Source organism: Antechinus flavipes, chromosome 4 (assembly GCF_016432865.1).
Source record: "Antechinus flavipes isolate AdamAnt ecotype Samford, QLD, Australia chromosome 4, AdamAnt_v2, whole genome shotgun sequence".
NCBI classification, from domain to species: domain Eukaryota; kingdom Metazoa; phylum Chordata; class Mammalia; order Dasyuromorphia; family Dasyuridae; genus Antechinus; species Antechinus flavipes.
In genome coordinates, this window is record NC_067401.1 from 268,843,364 (window position 1) to 268,864,184 (window position 20,821).

General features: G+C 34.0%; 1 long non-coding RNA gene across 1 annotated transcript in view; it reads left to right on the forward strand.

Annotated features, from left to right (window-relative positions):
- The window catches only part of LOC127562012 (uncharacterized), a 46,795-nt gene that overhangs the window by 25,355 nt on the left and 619 nt on the right, over positions 1 to 20,821 (forward strand). The window lies entirely within an intron of this gene.

Sequence of the window (20,821 nt, forward strand, 5' to 3'; positions counted from 1 at the left end):
GGGCTTCTGGAGTCAGCCTTCATTTCAGTTCAGTGTAATCAACACAAATACAGCCAGGAGTTAAAGTCTAGATCCTTTATTGTCTCTTTCCAAGTCCTGTCTCCTTCCTTGGGTCTGGTTAGCTTTTTTAGAGGTCTATCTCTCTCCTTAGTTGTGAGAGTTCCTGCTGCTAATTCTTTGCCTCTGCCCACTTCAGCCTCTAGCTCCCTCCGAATGAGCTTCTAGTGGGCTTGTTCTTCCTGGCCCTGAGAGCTCCTCCTTATATGCCCCACACTGAGTATTAGCACCTTGTAAGAATCCTAACATCTTTCTACTTTTATTTCTATTCCCAGCACTTTGAGGATTGTGCATTATCTTATATGGAATTAATAAATGTTTCTTGAGTTTATTTCACTGGCCTACATTCCTTTTAGGATTGATGATTTATCATCAAAAATCCAAAGCCAAAAACCAACATTTCCTAAAGATCATTCAGAAGTAAGATATACCTCAGCAGGTTTGATTCCTTTTAAGATCATCCCTGGAACTGCTAGGTGCCATGGTGGATAAAGAACTAAGCATGGAGTTAGGAAGACCTGAGCCTAGGCAAATCACTTAGCTTTGTTTTCTTCATTTTCCTCATCTGGAAGAGATGAGCTATAGAAGGAAATGGCAAACCACTCCGGTATCTCTGCCAAGAAAACTCCAAATGGGGTCATAAAGAGTTGGACATGGTTGAAACAACTAAGCAACAAGGGTTATCTCTCAAATTTGAGTCTGTCCAAAATTCTAGGGTTTTCCAATTTGGCTCTTAGTACCCCTGAAAACTAACTTTGAAAGCAATTCCCAACAAAATGAGATCTTTGGATCTCCCAAAGGCTAAAATTGAATAATTTGTCCTGTCCTACATACTCCTTTAACAAAATTGTGTCATTATTAAAATAGAAACAATTCTTAGTAAACTGATATTCTATAAAAATTACTCACTTCCTGTAGATTTTTTCTTTTCTTTCTCATGCCTAATTTACAATAATGAAGAACTCTGAAATTATCTAGCCCAATTCTCAGAAGATATATTGAAATACATTCCAGTTTGCTGTGACATAAGAACGATTATGTTTAGTAAACATTGCTCTCAAGAACCCAAGTTACCTCTATGTCATATCAAAAGTAATCATCAGTAGGAATCTGTAAAGTCAATTAATCTGTCATTAAGGAAACATTCAGTTGGAAATATTTTGGACCTTTTCCCTAAAGCTGAATGGTCTCCCAGAGTGTGATGGTTTATCATTCAGGTATTTGGCATTACAGAAAAATAGTATAAAAACTTCTTGCTTCACCTTGTTTTCTCCAATCAGTCTACAAGTTCCTGGAATTTTTGACCTCTGTTCAGTTCTTCCTTATTAAAAGCTGAAGTGTTCTGTTGTTGTTTGTTATTGTTTTACTATATATGTTTTGGTTTGTTTATGTATTTTTAAAATCTGATTTAAATCAGAATGTTTGCTCTTTGGTATACAGGATAGAGCACCAAACTTGGAATCATAAAGTTATGAATTCACATCCTGTCTCAGACACTTATTGTTTCATTCTGAGCAAATCATTTCATCTCTTTCAGCCTCAGTTCCCTCATCTGAATAATAAATCTATCTCATCGTGTTATTCTGAAGATTGTGAGATATTAGAAAATTGCTTTATATCTTTAACTGTTATATAAATGTTAGCTGTTATATTATTATTATAATGATTTAACTCTAACCCCAGTATAAATTATCAGTCAGGAGATAACTCCACTCCTTTAAAATATTAGCTTTAGAAAAAGGCTTAAACAGTTTTTTAAACCTCTATTCTTCTACTTTCCCCCCAAGTCCAAATAGAAACAATGAAGGAAACATCTGTAGTTCTTTTCCTCCAACCCTTCTAAGAGCCTGAGGTCAAGCACTTCCCAGTCAGATCACAATTAACTAGATGACTAAATTGGAAAGTAGCTAGCTTTTATTCCTTCTCTTTAAGTTTCTTATTCTTTTAGGCTCCCCTCTTCCTCCTAATCAATAGCTAATTAACGTACAGCAACTTCTTTACTAAAGCTTAAACTCCCAGCAGTTTTATAACTCTTCTCAATAGCCTTTGCCTTTCAGGACAAAATCAAACAAGCCACTACCTAATTTAAAAAAAAAAAAACCAAAAAACAAAAACCAAAGCCCCAAACCAACAACTTTTTCATCCCATAATACCATGACAGTGGTTTTCTCACCACTAACTTGCTTCTTTTGGTCTTATAGATTCCCATAGATGGAAAGACACATTTTACATAGCTCTCAGGTTTATGGATTTATTTATCAGGACTGGCCTTGGAGAGGACTGAAAAGCAGGTCAAGTGTCTCTTGATTGTGCCTTTCCCTTTGATTGCTGTTTGTCCATTCTGTATTTGCTGTTCTGCATGGTTTCAAACCCATGGAATAAGATACAAACCACCATCACCACCCAAGGTGCTAATTCAAGCTTTGATTGATACTACCCAGCTCAGCTTCTACTCCCATTGGATTAGAGGGCTGTGAGCTAGAATTCCAATTTCCTCCCTCATTCTATCCTATTCCTTCCTTTATAAACAATTCTAAATGGGATTCAGCTGCCTTCTAGATTCAACTCTTTATTTTGCATCTCCTGTACTACTTGGACTCCATGGAACTCCATGGAACAAGCTATTTCTGCGTTGAGTTTCTGTCCTGCACATCACATTTCCCATTTCATTTTGAGTCTCCTTTCCCCCATTAATTCTAAGCTACTGGAGACCAGGGATTGTGTTTTTTTCCTTATTAATTAGATATCCAATATTTAGAACAGAGCTAGGCACATAGGAAGCACTTAAAAATGATTATTGGATTGGATTTGTTGATTTTAATTTTTACTTTTGACTACTCTTCCTTTGGCTTTTCTGCCAAAATCCCCAAGTACCCCATGATTCTGCCAATGAAATCTTTGATATTACACCAATGTGTTTCCCAAGATCCAATTTCTTCTATGTCATTGAATTGATTATCCAACCTTCCTCTGCCTTGATAGAATTCCTGGTCAAAGAAGTCTACTTGCTACCATATAAACCCTTCCTACATCAAAACTTACCTATGGACAATTTATAACATGACACACAAAATCCCACACTTTTTCAATTTAGTGCTTTTTCTAAAAGGAACAGTGTATAGAATAGTAAATAGAATTATAGGACTTGGTATCAAAAAACCCAAGCTCAAATGCTGCCTCAAACACTTACTGTGTAACCCTAGACAAATCATTTAATCTTTCTTACCCTCAATCCTCATCCATGAAATAGGAACAATGATAATACCTATCTCACAGGATTGTTATAAAGATAATTGGAATTGGTCTGAATCATCTCATTGTTCAAGACAGCCACATCCATCAGAATTGATCATCATATAATCTTCTTGTTGCCATGTACATGGATCTCCTGGTTCTACTCATTTCACTTAGCATCAGTTCATATAAGTCAATATATCTATATATCTATATCTATATCTATATCTATGCACACACACAAGCATATAAATAGTTCTTAAGAGAAAATTGAAAATTATTAATATCTATAGGAACTATTTTGCCAATAATTGTGAATTGTGGAAATTATAAAATTTAAGAACAGATTGGCTTTGTGGTAAGTATGAATGAAAAGGCAAGGGTGACTTGTCAAAGTTATGAACAATGGCAATTGTAGGATGATGGATGTCTCATCAGTAATAGGAAAGTTGAGAAGAAACAGAGTATTTAGAAAGCAAGGAAGTGAGTTCTTTTTTTGGACAACTAAACTTATGAAACATAAAATTCAAATTGTTCAAAAAGATTTTAGTGATTCAGGACTGAAACTCAGCAAAGTGGTTAAATTTGAAGATTTGGGATTCATATGCATAGAAACAATAGTTGAATTAATCTAATCTTATTCAAGAACTATTTATTAAGTACCTACTATGTGCCAGAATGCAGAGAAGATGATAAGATCACTAAGCAAGATAATTTAGAGGAAGGAAACATGACACAGAATAGACTTGCAGGACACTCACAGTCAATGAGTATAACTTGGAAAAAGTCTGAGCAAAGGACACTAAAAATATAAACTATTTCATGAAATCCTATGGAGTTGATAAGATGATAAAAATGATACTTTAGAAGTAATCTATCAGCTAGTCAATAATAATTTTAAAAATACTTACAATGCCAGATATTTTGCTAAGTAATAGGATACAGAGGAAGACCAAAGACAGTTCCTATTGTTAAATTAAGACCTAATGAGATTAAGTAATTAGGCCAACATTATACAAGTGATAAAATACTCCCACTTGATAGAAGGGGATATTCCTAAAATGGAGCTTATGCCAAAGACATTAGAGATAAGCATCTCAAACCCTAATAAGAGGTACAGTTGAAATCTTAATGTGGCAGATAGAATAACCTGGCTTGAATAGTGAACCAGAGCATGGTTGTTATATTTTCATTTTATAATAAAAAACAGCTGAGTAGACCTTCTTGTGCCACATTTTCTTTTAATGTCCTGACCCAGTTTCCCTAATTGTCCTATTTAGTTACTTTGCCTTAGGTTATAACCATTCCCTCTTAATGTTTGATAGGATAAAGGTCTTATATCTTAGACTTTAGGCTATACTTATTGCCTCTTAACATTTGATGGGATAAAGGTCTTTATCAATTTTAGACTTCGCTCAAATATCAGGAGCCTTTCCAGTACCTTCCATTATGTCATTCTAGGTGTCTTCCCCCATTAGGTCATCCCCATCCAGGTACCTCCCCCATTATATCATTGTTCTTGTTACCTTATAAAAGAATCTTGTATCCCAGGGACCGGGCTGGATACTCTGAGACGATAGTCTCATTCAGCCCTGGGACCAAACATGGATCCATTTGGTCCCAGTAAATCTCTCCATTTAATAAATTATTAAATACTCTCTAATCTCTATCTTGCTCAGTTTCTCCAGCATTACAACCTATATAATGTAACTCAGCAGAAAACAATCACTGAACTTCAGCTATTACTCCAAAGTATCAAAACACTTTTATACTCTTTCCCTGCCCCACAACAACCCTGTGCATCAGGTACTACAATATGTGTGATAACTATCATTTTACATATGAGGAAAAATTAACTTGTTCATTCTGACATTTGCTTATAAATTTCCAAGGTAAAATTTGAAATCAAGTCAATCCTAGTTTTCAGCCCAGCATAGATTACCCTTCCTTAAATTCTGGTTACTTTCAAGCCCTTTTCTAAGCCCTAAAAATAGGGCAGCTAGATAGCATAGTCAATATAATAATAGACTTAAAAGGAAGACTCATTTTCTTGAACTCAAATATGGCCTCAGACATTTTCTAGCTATGTGACTTTGGGCATTTAAGTCATTTCCTTAAGTTTCCCTTAGTTCCCTTAGTTAATAATCTGGAGAAGGAAATGGCAAACCACTCCAGTATCTCTGCTAAAAAAAAAAAAAAATGGCTCATGATATGGTATGCACAATGAATATGATTGAGAAACAAAAAAGCCTTAAAAACAAATCGACAAATATTAACTAAATCTCTACTATTTCTAAAGCTATGTGCTAGATTATGAATACTGAGAGAGGTTGGAGTAGACTAAATATCGCCAACCCTTACCTAATAGAAGAGACTAGTGTTGTGAGTAATATGAGAATAAATTCTATTAAACTTTTGGTACATCTTGTGATATGCTGGCTACACTTAAATTTTTTAATTCATGTAATCCTTGATATTCATTATTAATGGCAGGGCAGTCAGTTTGATGGATTTTGTCATGGGGAGGCCATGAAGATTCTAATTTACTCTGAATAATTAAGAGATACCTATAATATAAGTCCATAATAGGATTGGTGAATGTCATCATAAGCTAGTCTAAGTTCACAACTCTTTAGCTGGAAATTATCTCAGAAATCTTCCCTAATATTACATATTAAAAAGAAGTTTCAGGATGTTAAATAATGCCAAAAATTATGCATATAGCCACCATCAGGCATGAGAAATTTTATAGCCCCAGAGGCAATATTTTTTTTTGTTACTATAGCATGTTGCTCCCCAAGTTATACAGCCTTTCTATAAACACATTCATTCTATCCTCCCACAGCTTCTGTGATTTCCATGAAATTGGACTTGATTTCTGATATGACAGCCACCTGTTATTGGCTGCTGGAGGTCTAAATTCAGACCTGTAGAATGGATCTCTTCATATAAGGGGATGATGATGATACAAAGAGACTGAGAAGCAGTTGCTGTTCTCTGACCTCTCCACTAAGAGGCAATTGCATTGTCTGACCTCTCTCCTCTTCCCTCTGAATCCAATTTATTTCATTGCCAATCCACAAGGAACATCTTTGTTAGTAAAGGCTGCTTTGAAACTCCTTCAAGTTTATGATTCACAACTGTGGAGGCTCTCAAAGAAGTGACCTGCCCCTTCACTTAGGCATGGTCCTTAAGAACTCATTTATGAATTGTCTACAAGAGATCACCATGCTTACCAGTCATTTTGCAAAATCATTCTTCTATTCTATGTAGCAAAAACTCTCATGTCCACTAATCACTAATTTAATATTATACATCCTTGCTGTCTAGAAAACTCTACAAATAATAACCTGAATGATAATCTATAGCACTGTACATCACATAGTGCTTTAGGAGCTATACACATAAGATACCCTTCACCTATTGCTGAAATTAAGCTATCCCTGATGGGAAGGATCTCAACTATTTAAAAGCTATGAGACTTTATATATTGATGAGTCTATAAATGCTATTTAAGAAAGGCAAACCTAAGCTGAAATTGTCCAAGATGCACCAAATTACAATTCAACTGAAAGTTAGGCATGATGACAATAGATCAACTTGGATCTTTGTAATTTTGGAATCATACTCTAATTTCTTTAGGTTCCTTAGATAGCATTAGTTTCTCTTTGAGAATATTAATCTCTTTATCAAAGGGGATTGCTGTTCCCTTTGATTTTTGTCAAACATCATCCATTTTTCCTTTCATATTGTCTCCAATATGTCCCCAAGAAATCCTTGATGAAGTGTTTTTCTTTGGTCTAAAAAAGATGGTCAAATGACCACCCTTTTAAAATAACCTATTGCCCCTGTTAACAAAATTATTCAATTGCCTCCCCCCCCCAAAAAAAAGAGGATACTAGGCTCTTTGACACCCTAAAGACAGACACATGATCCACTGAAGGGGTTGTTGACACTAGAATAAGAGTACCTTGCTTCAAATTCTGGTTCTGATACTACTTATGGAACTTTGGCAAGTTAATTAACTCTCAAGAATTCTATTTCTTCAACTATAAAATGAAAAGGTAGTACAACTCTGACACCACTTCTAACTGTTGCTCTATGATCCTATTTTCTTATTGATGGCACTTAAAGTGTCATGGAAACAGATTGAAACACTAAATGTTACTAGAAGCTTGAGTAAATTGATAAATGTCTCTATGCCTCACTTTTACTCTTTATAATACTAGACTTTAGGGATATCTGTATTACTTATCTCATAATGCTTTTACCATTAGATAAGATAATGTAAACTAAGTTTTATATACAGCTGCTATTATAGTATTTCACTGTTGTACTGCTGTGGCCAGCAAAATATTAACCATATAAAATTTTACGTATCCAAATGAATCAAACTTTGAATCCTTCCTTTTCCCTTTTAATTATAATTGTCTGCATTGTTTTTATTCAATTTAAGAATCCTCTTCAATGCTTATTCTAGAGCAGTATGAAACATTGTCTTAAATCAAAAGTGAGTTCTGGACCCCCTTCTTGACCTTTTTTCCATTTCCCATGAATCTTGAAGAAAAATTTGAATGCAATATAGTTTATGTAGTTCATGTTATAATAGGGAAATCTCAAAATGCATATGGAATTATGCCATTTTTCCTATTGATAATGATCATCTTTTTTAAAGTTCAAGTAACAAGTAACATTTAGAAATAAGATTTTTCTAAAATTTTAAATTGTGGAATTTTTTCAATTTGTAGATCAACAAAAAATAGCTTCCATTAAAATCTGGGTATAATGAGCTATGGCTTCATCACATTCTATTTTCAAAATGATTTCAGGGGACAGTGACCTTTAGTTTGGAGCAGGAAAAAAAAAATCAGTATAATTGCTTCTTGAAGCTAGAATATTAATGTATTTGTTTGTTTGTTTTGCCTGTTGAGTGCCAAGTACCCTGTTAAGGACCATACTTAGGTGAAGGGGAAGGTCAATACTCTGAGAGCCTCCACAGTTGTGAATTATAACATCTGAAGGAGTTGCAAAGCAGCCTTTACTAATACAGGTGTTGCTTGTGGACTGGGAAAGAAATAAAATTGGAGGCAGAAGGAAGAGGAGAGAGGTCAAACAACATAACTGCCTCTCAGTGAAGAGGTCAGAGAACAGCAACTGCCTCTCAATGTCTTTGTATCATCATCATTCTCTTACATGAAGAGATCCATTCTATAGGTGTAAGTTAGACCTCCAGCAGCCACTAGCAAGTGGCTCCCATATCATAACAGTATCCAGTTCCACAATTTCCCATTTGTTGTCAGTCCAGAAGTCTCATTATATTTATGTACCTATTAATTGATGCTCTTGATATCAATAAAATCAAGTCATGGAGAAGAGGCTTGAACTTCCAGAGATGATGTGGGCAGAGCAACATGATAGGACATTATAAACACAAATTTATACAGCAATTTGTCTAAAAAAGAACCCTAACTTCTTTTGAAGTTCCTCCTCCACTCCTGAATTTCTTCCTTATTCAACAGCTAGTCTTCTACTTGTTGAATAAGAGCTATTTAAGCATTTTATCTGATTTGACAGATTGTGTACATAACCTACATCCACACCCACAGATAATAAATCTCTCCTTGAAACCTCTATTGCCATTCTGGAGAACTTTCCCCAGATGTATTCTCTTTATCAGTGACTTCCAGTTTAACAAAACTGTTTTAAGAAGGACTTTAGCCATGAGCGTCATTGATTATCTCTCCAAATTCTTTTCTTAACTGAGTCAAATTTTGTCCCACCTTCCTACTTTCTTATTTCCTTTTGTACTTTATTTTTTTTCATTAGAATAATGACTCCTTAAAGATAGAAACTATCCTAATTTTACATAGATAAAGAGATATCTCCAGTGCTTAGCAAAGTAAAGAGCAAATAGTAACTGCAAAATAAATGTTCTATTAATCTATCTATCTACATATCCATTTATTCATCTGTTATCTACTCTCAAGTAAGTAAATAAGAAAAAAATAGAAAAAAAAATAGAAATACATTGTAGCAAAGTCCTGAGTACAAAAAGAAAGACCATCAATTCAGAAATGTACAAAAACTTTAATAAAATTCTAGAATATTTTTATAGAGGAAGAAATAATAGAGATTAAAACTTTGAGAAAATGGATTATATGAATTTTAGAGAAAAATAAGAATCCAAATAATACATAGTGATTATAATATTTATATATTAAAAAGATCACTAAAAGATATTTGAACGTGAAGAAAAATTTAACATGTTGAATGATTTAAATAAGAGTTAATAAAAACTATATCTGTCCTCATGGCAGATAGGGGGCAGAGGGGAAGGCTTCTCATCCAGAACAGTTAGTTGATACAGGGAATAGGAAAAGGACTGGGACTGGAATGAGAAAGGACTATGTTTCAATCTGGCCATATGAGTGGCCCTTAGCAAATCATTTAATCTCTGGTTTTTTTCAGTATCATCAATTCTAAAATAAAGCAACCCATCTCATGAGCTTGTTGTGAGAATCAAATGAGGTAATATTTATAAAGCAGATATAAAGTACAATGCCTGACACATCAGGTGGTTCCATATAAATAATTATCCCTTCCTTCTTTTGTTGTGCCACAGATCCCTTTTAATGTCCTGACCTAGTTTCCCCATTGTCCTATTTAGTTACTTTGCCTCAGGTTATACCTTTCCCTCTTAATGTTTGATGAGATAAAGGTCTACCTCAGTTGCTCTGCCCCAAAACCCCAGGCTATAATCATTCCCTCTTAAATGTTTGATGAGATAAAGGTTTAAAGGTCTATCTAGTTTAGACATCATTAGAATATCAGTAACATCTCCAGTACCTTCCTCCATTGTGTCATCCTAGGTGTCTCCCCCATTAGGGATAGGTACCTCTCCCATTATGTCATTGTTCTTGTTATCCTATAAAAATCTTGCTGTCCCGATACTCAGGGCTGGATTCTTTGAAACCTTAGTCTCGTTCAGCCCTGGGACCAACCATGGATCCATTTGGTCCCAATACATCTCTCCATTAATAAATTATTAAATTGTTCTCTAGTCTCTGTCTTGCTCAGTTTCTCCAGCATTATATTTTTCCCCTTCCTAGAACATTGAATACATTCTCAGATACAGTAGCTCTTTCTTCTTACTTATTACTCATTGTCACAAACAAAGGTTCAATAATCTTTGAATCTTTGAATCATTTTTTTGTAAAGGAGCAAAGGAAATGAATAAAATACAAAATAATTGAGACAATTTTAAAAAATTTCTTTAAATGGAAGCAGTAAGTAAAAAGAGCAGTGAACCAGGAAGTTCTACTATCAAACAAGTAGATTGTCAATGAACTCATTAATTAGGAAGAAAGTATTTTTTTCAATAATTTTGGACCATAAAGAGATCAGAGATAAATCCTGGAATCTGAGCAATAAACAATCATACATACATCATACTCTTAAGTTATACAGGGGCTATTGAGCAGTGATTCTGAATGCCTCCTTTTATGTACACATATGTGCACATATTGATCACATATTGATATACAATATCTTTGAGAGGAAAGCAGTAATATAATGCAAAAAAGGATGTACTCTTGATTTTTATTTTTCCTTTTTGTTTGTGATTTCCCTAATGATATCTTGTTACATTCACAGAATCCTAGATAAAATGTAGTTGCAAGAAATTGCACAAATCTTCTCATTTAACTCTTTATCTGCTGTTTCTACATTGATTTTTTTTTTTTAAAGTGGACTACTATATGCACATTATTTAATAGATCTATGGAAAATCAAGGTGAGTTAGCATACTTAAAGAGAAGTGTAGAGGGGAAATTAGGGTGGAGAAGTTTCTGTGTAGTTTGCCTTGGTTAGAACCCATTTCAGATACTATTTTCAATTCTGAGTGCTACCTTTTAGAGAGATATTAATAAAGTCTAAGCCATAGTGTTGTTTCTATCATTCTTCTGATCTATGTAAAATCTTATTTTCTAAAGTATAAGGTACATTTATTTTTTTAAAGTTTTTTTTTATTTTTATTTTTTACAATATATACATAGTAGTTTTCATCATTCACCCTTGCAAAGCCTTGTGTTTCAAATTCTTTTCTCCCTCTCTTACCCCCACTCCTTCCCCGAGATGGCAAGAAATTCAATATATTTGTTAAACATGTGCAACTCTTCTATATATATTTCAACAATCATGCTGCACAAGAAAAATCAGATCAAAAAGAAAAGAAAAATGGGAAGAAAAACAAAATGCATGCAAACAACAACAGAAAAGTTAAAATATTAAATGGTGATCCACACTCAGTCTTCACAGTTCTCAATCTGAGTGCAGATGGCTCTCTCCATCAGAAGACCATTGGAACTGGCCTGAATTATTAGGATACATTTCTGAAGATGATTAGAATGTCCTATTACATGGATCTGAATAGAATATAGTTACAATGAAATTATATCTATATCTATATATTTATCCTTTGCTTATAATAAAGTTGTTTCAAAACAAACACTGTGGCTATCCAATCTCCTGTCAATTCAATAGCCAATAGAAACCAATTGTATTTGTGGAAATTGAGGAAATGAGATGATTTTTTTTTTTTTTTACATCCTTAAGCCATATTCCAACAGTAAAAAGATATCATTTGTTAATTGTGATATTTTTAAGGAGATCAGAACTGAGAATGAGACCTTAAGTTAAATATATATCAGTGGACCTCAAAAAGGCTAAGACTAATCTGAGGGCTAAATAAGGGCCAGACAACCTGAGCATTCAGCAGAGAATTAGGTTTTATGTGTGGAATAGAGTTGGCTGGTCCAATACAGTCCATAGTGACCACTCTGGTTCCATTTTTTTTTTTAGATTTTTGTTGTTGTTGTTTTGTGTGTGTGTGTGTGTGTGTGTGTTTCTGTGTGAGAAAATTGTTAGAATCTTAGTGTTAACTCAATAGAATTGATACAATGCTTATTGATTCACACATTAGAGCAAATCCTTACAAGATGTTAAGTCACTAATATTGATAGAAACAGTGCTTAAGTTAACACTTTTGAGAGTTCACATATTAGCTCACACATTTGGGAGATTTCAGGGTTCAGTATGAGATATCAAAATTCACACCTCCCATAATCCCACTCTCAGAGGAGGAGTCAACCTTTGAGTTTATACCTCTAAAAGAACATAAAAACAGTTGAGCTCAGTCAGGAGAGTTCAGTTGAAAAGATTGAGAGGGGAGTGTCAGTTGGAGATTGAGAAACTATGAGTTGAAGTTGAGCTAGAGGCAGAAGCTGGAAGAGCTAAAAGACAAGCTGCAAGAGCTCTTGGAACCAAGGAGGGAGAGAGGCCTTTAAGAAAGCTAACTGGGCCAAGGAAAGAGATAAGACTTGGAAGGAGAAAATAAATGTTTGGATTTTATCAGCTGGCTGCATTTGAAGTGATTATTACTTTGAACTGAAACTAAGGCTGCCTCCAGAAAACCTCCCCAAGAAACCTGCTCACAGAGAGAACCATTATTATAAAAAAGAAGAGAACACCCAGAAAGTATTTTTTTAATCCTGTTATCGGATAGATGCATTTCAAAATAAGTTTGTAGTTGATCTTTCCAGAATTAAAATATTATATTGATTTTTTCATACACCCTACATAATTTCTCTCATAGTGAATTGTTTACCATTCTCACTCTAATCTTTCCCTTTTTTCTGTTTATATCCTTAACTATTATGCTTCATGACTAAAATGAATCTCGTCTCTTCATCATAACTTTATACACAAAGAGAAAAACAGAGAAAAAGACAGAAAGACGGATACTGACAGAAATACAGAGAGAGACTGATAGGAAAAAAGGGACAGAGAGATAGACAGAGACAGAGAGAAAGAGATAGATAGATGAAGACAGACAGAGACATAAAGATAGAGATAGCGAAAGAGACACAGAAGGAGAAACAGAAGAGAGACAAACAGACAAAGAGAGAAAGAGGGATAAGAGAAAGAAGAAGAAGAAGAGGAAGAGGAGGAAGAGGAAGATGAAGAAGAAAAAGAAAGAGAGAGAGAAAGAGAGAAGTGGGGAGGGAGAGAGGGAGAGGAAATTAGAGGAAAGGAGAGTGATAGGGAAAGAAAAAGGAAAGAGAGAAAGAGAGAGGAAGAGAGAAAGAGGGGGGAAAGAGAAGGGGAAAGAGGAAGAGGGAAAGAGTGAGAGGGGGAAAAGAGATAGGGAGGGGGAAATATAGAGAGAAAGAAAGAAGGAGACAAAGGAGGGAGAAAAGAGAGAAGGGGAAAAAAGGAAAGAGACACAGAGGGGAGAGAGAGAGAGAGAGAGGAAGGAAAAGAGACTACTTCTCTTTATTAAAAAAAAAAAAAAAAAAAAAAAAAAAAACTAACCCTTGTTCCGCATCTTCTATGAATTGTCTGTAATTTCTTGTGCCTTCCCTCCCTTACACATATATTTTAAATACTCAATATTTGGATATAGTATCAGTTGGTTATAAACCTCTTGAGGACAAAGTTTATGTTTTCTTTCATCTTTTTATCCCCCTAGAATAGTACCTTTTACATGAAGAATTTGCAAAGGTTTATTGAAATTAAACAAAAACTCCAGACAATCCTTAAATGTGGATTTGTACCTTGCAATGTTCTCTGGTTTGGTTTTCTTGGGGTCTCTGGGAGCAGCTTTTGTTTCAGTTCACCACAAGAGTAGCCAGGGGTTAAAGTCCAAATCTTTTATTATCTCTTTCAAAATCTTGTCTCCTTTCCTGGGGCACGGTTCTTAAAGGCCTTTGGAATCTTGGTTTCAGTGGAGAAACAAAGGAGGAGAGCCTGACACCAAGGTGATGTGAGATGGGATGAATGAATCTGAATCCAAGGGCTTATGCTTCAGCCTTCGGTCTGCTTGTCTTCTCTAGCTCTCAATCTGAACTTAGCTGAGGCTCCTTGCTTATATGCTCTATACTGAGTATAAACCAATCATTATATCACTAGGACATCATTATTTGTTGTAAGATTAAATCAATCATACTGAACTTAGAGAACTACTAAGCACCATGATAAACTAGATAACCATTGTCTCACCAGTTCCACTTAGTTAATACCTTGTAAGAGTCCTTGTTTAAATTCAGACTTCTAGCTCATAACAATACCTCCCTTCTCGTCTCCAGGAATGATCAATGGTAACTATAATATATTTTAGCTATTAGGCATCTTGATTGAAATCTAATAGTCCTTGGTACTTCCTTTGCACTAAACCATCAATTTTAAGCCATTTCAAGGATAATCAAAGATTCAAAAACCATGCCAGAGGTGTTTTTCTATAGGCTAATATTTATTTGTTAGAAATATTAGCAATCTTTTCAAATACAGCTGCATTCAGTGTATTTCTTTCCCTCCCTTTTGGTTGCTAATGACAGTCTATGGTAATAAAACTTACAAGGCCCTTGATTCTTAATGATATAGAGTAGTTTACCTTTATGAGGGTTTCTTTTTTTTTTTTTTTAACAATTTACAAAGAGTTATCCTACAAGAGACATGCTGTTTGCCTCAGTGAATCGTTAACTAGGATTTAACAAGGCCCAGTATGACACACAGAAACTCTATGACATGATGTTCAAATTATTTATACTCATTGAACTCCTGTTTCTTCATTTGTATAAGTGTTAATATCCACACTATTCACCACATAAGGTTGTTGAGAGGAAAGGGTTTTGTCAATTTTAATGTGCTGTATAAAAGTGACTCATTATTAATAATGCCATCCACTACACAGTTAGTATTAGTCCAGACTCATTATATCCATGGATAGACCTCAAAAATGTAATTTTTAGTCCTAGAGAGTAGGCCAGAGACAATGAGAATATAAACTATGATGCTTTCATGTTGCCTCTAAGATAAAATACAAATCTCTCTGGCAAGCATTTAAAGTCATTCAAAATAATACTTTTACTTGTCTTTTCAGGCTGATTGCAGAGCTAATCCCTTTCACACGTTTTCTTCAACCAAAGTGGTCAACTTCCTCTTCTCTATAGTTGGTATTTCACATCTCATTCACTTATATAGCATAAGCCACTCTATTTTCTAAAATATAGGCTGCCCCCTCTCCTATTTCTAGTATTGGATCTTTTATTCCATTCAATAGAATCCCTAGCTTACTCCAAAGCCACTACTTTGATGTCACTTTCTATAGGAAGCTGTTCTGATCCTCCTAGCAGCCAATGTCTATCCCAACACAAAAATTATTTAAAATCAATTGAATATTTATTTTTCAGATACCAATCAGATACCAATGTATAAGAGACCACAATAATGGCTAGAAAACTGGTCTAGGATTCCTTAAGACCTGGGTCAGCTTCATGCCTCTTTCACAAACTGTGTGACTCTAAAGCTAATCTTTCACTGCTTTAGACCATTCATGAAAACTAATGAAATTAGTACATTAGTATATTCCCTATACTAATGAAATCACAAAACTACTTGCTATCTCTACCTGTGGACCTATGACTTCCTCTCACCAGACCCCTACCAATAGAATGTCAGCTCCTTAAAAGCAAATAATGTATTTTTTTTCTTATTTTTATCTTCCCCGGGTCCTAGAACAGTGATTGGCAAATACTAGGTTTCAATTATGCTTGAATTGAATTGCTGAATTCAATGTAAGCAGCTTACCCACGGATGTCCTGTATTTGTCAAAGACAAGATTTGTAACCAGCTCTGACTGACAGCAAGACCAGCCCCTCTATCCTATTCCATCTTTACAGATGATGCTGTCACTTGCCTGTGGTTACATGGCAAGAAACCCAGATTCAAACCCAAATCATTTGAATATAAGTATGGTGTTGAATAATTGTACTAATGTAAGGCAACTTTGTAAGTTTGTAAGGAAAAATAGAGTGGCATTCATATGAAGTTATGTCTATGCAATAACAACTTATGTAATTCAATTCGATTTAATTCAATTCAATCAACATTTACTGGGAACGTAATATGCACCTAGTATCTTACTAGTCAATGGAAATACACATAAAACAATGAAAGTGCACCTATCCTGACAAAATTCGTATTTACATAGAAAACATGAATGCAGAAAAATAAAAATGTATATGCATATTAAAGATACCATAGGCTTCTTATAGGAAGTGAAACCAAAGCTAAAGTTTGAAGAAACTTAAGAGATTTTTGAAAGTGGAAATGAAAAAGACAAACACTCCAAGCTTGGGAGAAAATCTAGACAGAGATATGGATACAAATGCAGTAGTATTTCCACTATACTACTAAGAATGGAAGAGATGGATATGAAACTGAAAAACTCACCCATGGTTAGTCATGTTAAGAATTTGTACAATACCAGTCTCATCCAATATTACCAAGGCATCAGTATAGCATAACACCTGTCTACTAAGCAAATTTAAAATATGAAACATATTAAAATTTTTTGAATACTGCATAGAAAACATTAGGCTTTTGGAATGTTAATGTAGACATAGCCTACGGCTGTTTGGTTTACATCAGAATAATTATATATAAACAGTATAAAAAATCCTTCTGTTGAGGAATATCTATTCCTTTGGAGATTCCATATTTATAACTAAAAGACATAGTAGAGGTTATATAGTTCAAGCATTTAATTTTATAAATGAGGAAACTGAAGTCCAGACAGCTTATATGAGGTGCCCAAGATGACCTGGGTAATAATTGGCAGAGATTGGATTAAAACTCAGGTCCTCTCCTTCTAGCTAAACTATTATAATAAGGTCTCTTATTCTCAGGCATACATGACCTGTAGACTTATATTTTGGGCTAAAATCCAAAGGACTTCAAATCTAGTTCCATTCTTATTGATTGTATCAAATAGATATGTCAATTTATTATCCCATTAGTTCAATAATCAACTTGGGCCATCTTCCCATGGAACAACGATTTAATTATTCTGAGATTGTGCCCAACCAAGATATCAATTAAATGTAATCATTAAGATAATAGATAAAATTAGCTATTCCAACTATATTGGTCACCTTATTAAGTATATTAAATTAACAGTTCACCAATTCCTTCCTGGCAAGAAAATCAATTTTACCATTATAATAGGATATCCATTTTATGGTAGACACAATGTCTGAGTCAGTGTAGACCTCTACTACATTGCTTTCTTTAGGTCAAGTCTGTATAAGCTAATTGAAGCACAGGTTTGCACAGTTATAATTGAAGTTTAGACTGTGGAAATAGTTCACACAAATCCAGAAAGGAAATTCTTGGGATCCTAAACAAGTACAAAAGTTAATAAATCAAATCAGATGTAACAATATACATTTGAACATTGTGGTCTCCTAGTTTTCAAGTTAAATGAGATATTGTTGAAAATCAGAATGAGTAACATGTTTTATATAAGTAAAGAAATTAACCCTTTCATCAATTGGGCATGCCATTTAGAGAGGTAGAAAATGTTGACAAAAACACTTTACACTTGTTTGTACAGAAATATTAGGGGGAAAGCATGCTGATACATTAAATATTCTTCTTGTTAGAAAATACAAATTAAAACAAAAATTTAAATAGGATAATATCAATCCAGAAGGATTTATTGTTTCCAAACACTATGCTAAGACTTAAGAAATTGATGTTGAAATGGGAGAGAAAACATACAAATAACTGGGTACATTACATATTTGTGTGTGATTATATATGTATATACATACTTATTTATGTAGGTATATATGTAAAAGAGATAAGTACATAAACATATCTTCACATTTATATCAAATGGATGGAAAGAAAACAGGGAACAAAGAAAAAACTTCTTGCAGATCTACTTGCAGAATGTGCCCAATAGTGGAAGCACTAAATCAACCAGTATGAACAGACAATTTGATAATCTTTCTTCCATATTTCTAAAATAACTTCTGATATAAACATTATTTTAATAAACATTTATTTGTAGTTTTATAAACTATGTTTTCTTGTCTATTTTCTCATACGATTTTTCGGAGCATTTTTATCCTTTATTATATTTGCTAATTTGACACTTTTGGCTAAAATCTCAAGATTATTTTATTAAATTTTTATTATTAATTGTAAAGGTTGAAACTCTTAAAAGGTGTGCTTGAATCAAACAACCAAGCATTTAAGGCTAATTACCTATTCGATTTGAAGCAATGACTCTATTAACATATGTTTGGAAGAATGGCCCTTCTCACTGTTCAATGCTTACTCAACTTTTGGTGTATACAGATAATAGGCAAAGATTAGAGGGTGGGGAAAAACAAGCCAGACTTCACTTGGCTGCAGGAGGAAGAGAAAAGTGTGGAGATTCTAGACTCTAAAATCAAGGAGGGATCCTTGGCAAAATTTCTGGCAGTTTTGTCCATCTCCTTCACTTCTTTTCCTAAAGACCAAGGATTTTGGCTTATCCTGACTCTGGCTGATCCTGAGGCCTCTAGGGAACTAGCTTGGATTTTACAGTTAATGACTTGGCAAGTTTGGGGTGGGGAATGTACATTTATTCTTTTAAATTTTTTTAATATTTGTTCTTTTAAAAAGAATTTGAGTACTATGATAACTTACTTGTTGGGGAATGGCTCTTGTTCATATATTTCCTATGTATTGTTGATATCAAATTTTGATAGAGATGTTGAATACAAAAAAATGGTTTTGAATCAAACATTTTCTTCTGGTTGTATTGCTTTGTTCATGTAGAGGAAAAAAAACTTTATTTTTTTTTCATCATCAAAATTGTCTAACATTGTTATCCACTTATTTATTAATGAAATTGTTGTGCCACAGTTCCCTTTTAATGTCCTGACCCAATTTCCCAATTGTCCTATTTAGTTATTCTGCCTTAGGTTATAACCTTTCCCTCTTAATATTTGATGAAATAAGGATTTTATATCTTTAGGCTATAATCATTCCTTCTTAATGTTTGACAGGACAAAGGTCTATCCATTTTAGACATCATTAGAATATCAGTAACCTCTCCGGTATCTCCCTCCATTATGTCATCGTTCTTTTTATCCTATAAAAAATCTTGTTGCCTTGATACTCAGGGCTGGATTCTTTGAGACGATAGTCTTGTTCAGCGCTGGGACCAAATATGGATGATTTGGTCCCAGAAAATCTCTCCATTTGATAAACTATTAAATCGTTCTCTAATCTCTGTCTTGCTCAGTTTCTCAAGCATTATAAAATCCTCACCCAACAGTAGTGTGAAATATTCATCCTTCTAATCTTTGGGCTTAATTATCCTTTCAAATTATAATATTATTTTATAATCAAAGGCAGATAAATAATTTGTAATTTATATATAAAATAAAATGTTAGTCAAATCTTATTTTCTGCCAAAATAATTTAAGTTTTTCCCAGATATATTCAAATAAACATGGGATCTCCCTGATTAAGGAGTTTCTCCAATGATTCAGATAACAATCATTCCATTCTTCTCCATTCTTTGTGACTTGTTCTCCCAAATACTCATCCCAAAGATCCACTCAATATTCTAGAGATCTTCCTGACCTTCTTCCAACATCACAAAAATATCCATGTAGCTGTGGACTATCTACCTGTCATCTTTTATTTTTGCCACATAATCAGCCTATGTTCTTCTGGCATATAACTACTTGATATCATCCAATATCTCTACTATTTAGCATCTTTGTATTTAGTTGTATTTAGAATATTTAGTGTTGGTGGTACCTTGTAACCAGCTCAGAAATGCAATTTACCTCTTCATTGTCTTATATGTGGTTTTGTTCTTGCTTTAGATTCATTTCAGTCATGTCTGACTCTTCATGACCCCATCTGGGTTTCTTGGCAAAGGTATTAGAATGCTTTCCCATTTCCTTCTCCAGTTCATTTTGCAGATGAAGAAATTGAGGCAAACAGGGTTCATTGATTTGTTCAGGGTCACTCAACTAGTGAGTAGTGTCTGAGGCTTGGTTTAAACTCATGAAAATGAGTCTTTCTGATGAGAAGTCAGTGCTCTATCCACTGTAAGTTGTTCATACTTGCATGTGATATTCATCATTAGTTATTTATAGGAATTATGTGTACCAAATCATATTACCATTTAGTATCTCTGATAAAGACTAGGACATATTAAATGTGCCTTGAATAAATGAATTAATTTGTGAAAACCTAGGTCTTGACCTAATCCTGACATCAGTATATATGGTTTTGTGTTTGTTGTGCATGTCTGTATGTTGCATGATAACTAAAATCTATAAAATACTATGTTTTAAAAAAAGACATTTATTATAGTATCTTATTTTATTCTCCCAACAACAATGTAAGGTATATTATTGTTTTCCCTTTTTTATAGATAAGGATACTCAGATTGAATAAGACCAGGGGATTTATTGAGGGTCATACAAACTAGCTAGTGTCTGAGGCAAGAAAGATTTGATGTTATATGTATATAAGAAGTATATGTACTTGTCTATGCTAAATGCAGAAGCTCAAAGTTAGTTAGGTGGAAATATTTTAAGAAGTATGCATACATAAAGACATTACTGTGAATATCTTTTATGTACAAAGCATCATATTTGCTACTTTGGATAAAAGG